Source organism: Triticum aestivum, chromosome 7A (assembly GCF_018294505.1).
Source record: "Triticum aestivum cultivar Chinese Spring chromosome 7A, IWGSC CS RefSeq v2.1, whole genome shotgun sequence".
NCBI classification, from domain to species: Eukaryota; Viridiplantae; Streptophyta; class Magnoliopsida; order Poales; family Poaceae; genus Triticum; species Triticum aestivum.
Window position 1 is genome coordinate 380,088,200 of NC_057812.1, and position 5,645 is coordinate 380,093,844.

General features: G+C 42.5%; 1 long non-coding RNA gene across 1 annotated transcript; it reads right to left on the reverse strand.

Annotated features, from left to right (window-relative positions):
• Nucleotides 1-3,189: 3,189 nt before the first annotated feature.
• LOC123149405 (uncharacterized) lies at nucleotides 3,190-4,552 on the reverse strand. Its single transcript, XR_006474620.1, has 3 exons — nucleotides 4,426-4,552; nucleotides 4,151-4,339; nucleotides 3,190-3,253 (listed from the first exon to the last, which is right to left on the reverse strand). It is a non-coding gene; the product is annotated as an uncharacterized lncRNA (long non-coding RNA).
• Nucleotides 4,553-5,645: the final 1,093 nt, after the last annotated feature.

Genomic DNA, 5,645 nt, shown 5'->3' on the forward strand with positions numbered 1-5,645 from the left:
TGCGATCTCGAGCTCCAAGTTGGCTATTTCATCGAAGATCACTAGCTCGAGGATGTGACGGCCATGTTCCTCTACTGCGCCCAGGTGCACACCTAGGCCAAGGAGGCGGTCGAGCCTATGGACCAGCGCGTTGGCATCCAGCGGGCCACGGACAAGGCGAATGTCGGCACCCATGCGAATGGCGCGGCGGGCGTCTAGTGCAAGTACGGCGTGGCCGGCATCTGGTACAAGTATGGCGCTGAGGGCCTCTTCCCACTCCTGGCAAGGAATGGGGGTACTGACTGGACGTGTACCCAACTGTGATGCCGTGTCGACATCAGGCAAGCACTAATGGATCCGCTCTTGCCGTGCAGCACGCCATGCCTCTCGCTCTGCGGCGTTCCAACAGTCTCGCCGTGCGGTGAGCCGCAGCCTATCGGCGCGGACGCACCTAGCTTGCTCTACGGCGTGCCATCGATCATGTTGTGCGGCGAGCTGCAGCCCGTCGGCGCTGACATGTGTATCTTGATCTGCGGCGCTCAAGCGCCATGCGCCAAAGGTCTGCTCAACCCTGGCGATGACGCGCATCACAACATCGTCCATCGCGTTGCCGGGGAGCGCCTCGGCCTCGACGGGCCGTGGCGCCTGCTCGTTTTCCTTGTCGACGAGATTGATGGCAGAGGCGGCGCTTTGGTGGGTTGGCATGCTTGGAAAAGGTGGATGTGCTATAGGCTACGCTTGTTGCCTCCATGTGTCACGCGCCCCCTATGCGCAATATAGCAGGGTGGCAGGAAATAGGTGAGGAAATGGCGGGAAACGGTGGCGTGTTCATAAAAGCCATCAATTAATGGAAACTTAGCATCGAGCTAGCACAAGAAGTAGATGATGATCAGATGAACACGGACCACACTAGGGATCCCGTCGATGATGAATTCATCAATCCCAAACGGTTGAATACTAGCAAGCGTTTGCCCACAACACACACGGCCTATTCCATCACAAATAGGTTGGATGGATCAACTGTATGCCACGTATCCGGATGACCGCCCGTCCCACAATGGCCAATAGATGTTGTGTAGATAGAGCATATCACATACGTCTTATTAGAAGCAATCGTCTGTGTTATTATTGGTCTTCGCACATATTTCTGATTACAGACCTATTTGTCGCGTATCACACACATCTTGTTATATTGAACCGTTTTTGTTCTCTTTCCTAATCACAAACAGTTCATCTGAGTGAACCGTATGTTGTACATCGCACACACCTTGATCGTGCTGTCTGTTTCTTTTGTGTTGCCTAATCACAAACAGTTCATCCGAGTGAACTATATGTTGTACATCGCACACACCTCCATCTGGCTGCTTGTTTCTTTTGTTCCACCTCATCGCAAATAGTTAATTAAACTGAACCGTATGCCCTTCATCGCACACGCAACTAAAACCTGAACCGTGTTTGATGCATCCGTCATCGCAAACGTTTTATACATTTTTGACGGTTTTCCTACACCATCGTTTGCGATCATTGCATCGCACATAGTTTCTCTCAGGGTCTCTGATCGTAGTGTCGCGTTAGCAGCATCCTCCAGTAGTGGTATGAATTCTTTAATATCCATAATGCTAATGATATGCAAATCCATAAGCTTGGGGATGCTATGTTTGATGAAGATGATATGTTTAGTCCCCCAAGATTTGATGTGCAAATTTGTTATAATGATTGCATGCCTCCTATTTATGATGATTATATTAATGAAGGTGGATTTGGAGAGGACATGACTTTATTTAATGATGAATCCACTATTTTGGAAGAGGTTTCAATTGACTATGGTAACAAAGTTGCTATCTATGATGATTATGGTGATGACATGTATGCTATATTAAATAATGATAACCATGAAACATGTCATCATGATTTTAATTTTCAATCACATGATAGTTATTTTGTTGAGTGTAGCGACCCGACCTCAGACGGTCAAGTCACTGTGTATCTGTGCTATCCCTGGATCAGTATGCTAGCACACACAGTACATCAATGTATATATCAAAGTGCAATCACATGTATAAGTAACAAAAAAATTGATATATACCTTAAGAATCTCAGCGGAAACAGGCAAATGGGTGTGGAGTCTCATCAACGTCATCGGCAAGTTGAGTGCGGACCGTAACCCTATCGTATCACTTACTCGTGGGATAATACCTGCAACATAATATGTTGCAGCCGTGTAGGTCAGTAAGTTGAATGTACTGGCAAGTCACACCACAAGATGAATAAATGTCCTATTTATACATGCAATATGGCTGGTGGATGGTTCTAAATTTAATTTACATAAAGCTGATTTTCCCTATCCTCAAAAGAATATCATATTGTTACTACATAATTCATCATAATATGATTGAGATGGTTGCTCCATTCAATCTATACCCAAATTCATTAAAACCCATTAAATTAATTAAAAGTGATGAGATTGCTCAATTCCCACTTTCCAGATGCTCAAATTGTCCATAACCGGGGACACGGCTAATCGATTAGTTTTACACTCTGCAGAGGTTTGCAGACTTTTCCCCACAAGACTCGATCACCTCCTTTGTAGTCCTCACACTGTCTGGTGTTTGAGAATCGGAAGATCGAGACATAGTCTTTCTGAAGTGTTCCCTCTTAACCCTGGGTAGACCGGTACACCTACATATATAACTACATCTGCTAGTTTACCACGGTAAGAGGTCACACAACGTACTCAACTAAGCCAGAGCCCATAATAGCTTGTGGTTGTGCAGGTAAGCTTCTAGTCATGAAAAATTGATGAATCCCTTTGAGCCTGGGTGGCAGTCCATAGGGTCATCACACGGGTACTCCGGGATCCCCTGGGCAAGTCCACTGATTTCTCCAGGGTGCCCGGGCAAGTCCACTGGTTTCTCCAGGGTGCCCCTTACCAATCCATCCAGATGTGTGTTAATGTTTCCACCTTAAGGTTACCCTTAATTATTATCTCACTCGCAACTTTCATGATCTCACATACCAATCCCCGTCTACAATGGCATAGCAAAATCCCTACAACATTGGTGACAAAGAAGTAAAGGCTCAGACCTACCTCATTGCACTACTGGGTTTATAATATAGCCAACTAAAATATTCATGCAAACCCTACATCAAAGGACTAAATGCATATATATAAAACATAGGTATAAAAGGGCATGATCAAGATGTAACTTGCCTTGTACTATTGATGAAGATGAAATATTATATTGAGTCGTCTCTCCTTCTCGTTACGATATATCTAACGATATAAAAAAGTACTTTAACACACAACAACATCCAAATAAATATCCAAATAAAATATTCAAATTACAATACAAAATAAAAAATAAAAATAAAAACATTCCTACATAAGTTGTTAGGACTTGGTTACGGGTTGAGATAAGATCAAGAATGAAAATATGATATAGGGTTTGTTATGGGGTTGGGTCAAAGTGAAGATCACGGCTTGAAGAGTTGTGAGGCAAGGTTCTACGACAAAGTCTATAATGGGTTTGATTGGAATATTTGACTTGGGTCCAATGAAAATGATAGGTAGAGTTGATGCCATAAGGTTTATGTTACAAAAATTTATGTAACGTTTCCTAAGTCCAAATTTGTATGATGATGGCATATGGCCAGAGAGGTTTTCTAGGGATCAATCTAAAAGATTTATCTTCGTGTCAAAAGTTATTAAACAATGATCGAGAAGGTCAAATTAAGGTGTTGATGTCAAAACACTGACTAAATCTTGCTGAAAAAAATTATGCCATTAGTTCCAACAGAAAGGTGATGTCCTAAGATCGAACTTTCATATAATAAACATTTTTATATGATTTATAGATTAGAAGATATAGCAAAAGTACTCAATTTAACATTTAAATCAGAACTAAATTTTAACTTGCCAAAAACTGAGATCTCGAATTTTTATAATAAACTAGATGTTCCAAGGAATCCGGGGATATAAAATTTGTCGAATTTGGACATACGGTTTAGGAGATATGATTTTCCGAAGTTTAGATATTTTCCTGAAAATGTATTACGGGATTTAGATTAGGCTGCTACGAGTCATGCCCCTACTGGCTGAGTTCCCTTCGTTTTCTTTAACAGCACACATGCATCGATCAAAAGATCGAGAGACGGAAGAAAGAATGCTCACCGGGGAAGGAGGTCCGGTCGGGCGTGCTCCGCCGAGTAGGAAAGGCGGACGGTGAAATACACCACGCGGACGCGGTGATGAAGGTGATGTCGTTGTTGACGACCAATTCGTCCTCGGGAAGCCGTGTGAACCGCTGGAGTTCGCCGGAGTTTCCGCTTGGATGTACTCGTCGCCGTTCGTGAGCTCCGGCTGTGGATTCGAGAGGTTCAAGGGTTCAGGGAGGTGCGCAAAATACAAATAGAGAGAATAAATGATAGGAAGGGTCGGGGCTTCACCATATGTGACTGAAACTTCGTCGGAAGCTGCGACGGACTTGGGACTCCGGCTACAAATTGACAACCATGGGGAGGGAGATGGAGAGGGTTTCTGGAGAGGAGGTGGGAGGCTTCGAGGCGCTCCTCATGGTTCCTTTTATAGAGAAAGGGGAGCCCGGGAGATGGAGATCAAGAGAGCTCATCATGGCCAATAATGGCAGTTTGTGCGTGTACGTTTCACGGCTTCGTGCGTCCAATTAAAGCAACAAAATTGAGTTTTAATTCCCTGAATGAGTTCTCTTGACCTTCCTCAATAATTTTTGTATTGGTGGCAAGTCGTAATGAGGAATGAATTGAGTGGGAGGAGAAGAGGAAGAAGTGGGGAGCCATGGCCGTTTCTGTTATGTTCCTGCTCCACTGCTCCAGATTGAACGTGCAGAGGAAGGAGATGAGCACGGCCATGCGCCTGGGCTTGAGGTGTGATCACTAGATGAGCTTTAGTAGAAAAAATACTAGGCCCAAGGAGCAAGAGAAGGAAAATAATTTTTGAAGAGAGGTGGGCTTGGTTGGCTGTGCTCCTGCTGGACACGTGCACTGAGCGAATCATAGCTTAGGATGAGATGGGTTGGACTAGTAGCTTTTCCAGGTTTAATTAGTTATAATAGATAAGTTGCCAAAAAATTTAACTAACACCAGAAAAAAATATTCACATATACGAAGTTACTATTTAGAGCCTAGAAACAATACTTTCATAATGTGATAACATTATTTTTGCGCACAAACTTGGTGTTTTATGAATACCCAAAATGACCAAAAAAATATTACATATTTCCAATAAAAGTTTTGGAGAAGTCATATTATCTCCTCTCATATTTTATTTGATTAATTTGGAAATATTTAAACGACAATAAAACTCCAAATAATATCATATTTCAATTGGAACTCCAAAATCCAGACAAACTCCATATGAAATATTCATCCACCACATTTGAGAAAGTCATCTTATTCTCACTCCAAAATTGTGATTGTGGTTTCCAATATTTCAAAAAAAAAGAGTCAAACGGAAATTAAAGCCCTTTGATTTCTTGAATAAACTTCCCCAACCATAGTTTTCTTTATTGGACAAAATGTTACCCAACTTTTATAACATGATTAGAAAAAGTTTTAAACAAGAACTCAAAAGGTTTTAATTCTCGTGAAAATAAAATAATTTCACACAATCCATCACACAACAATCAGAC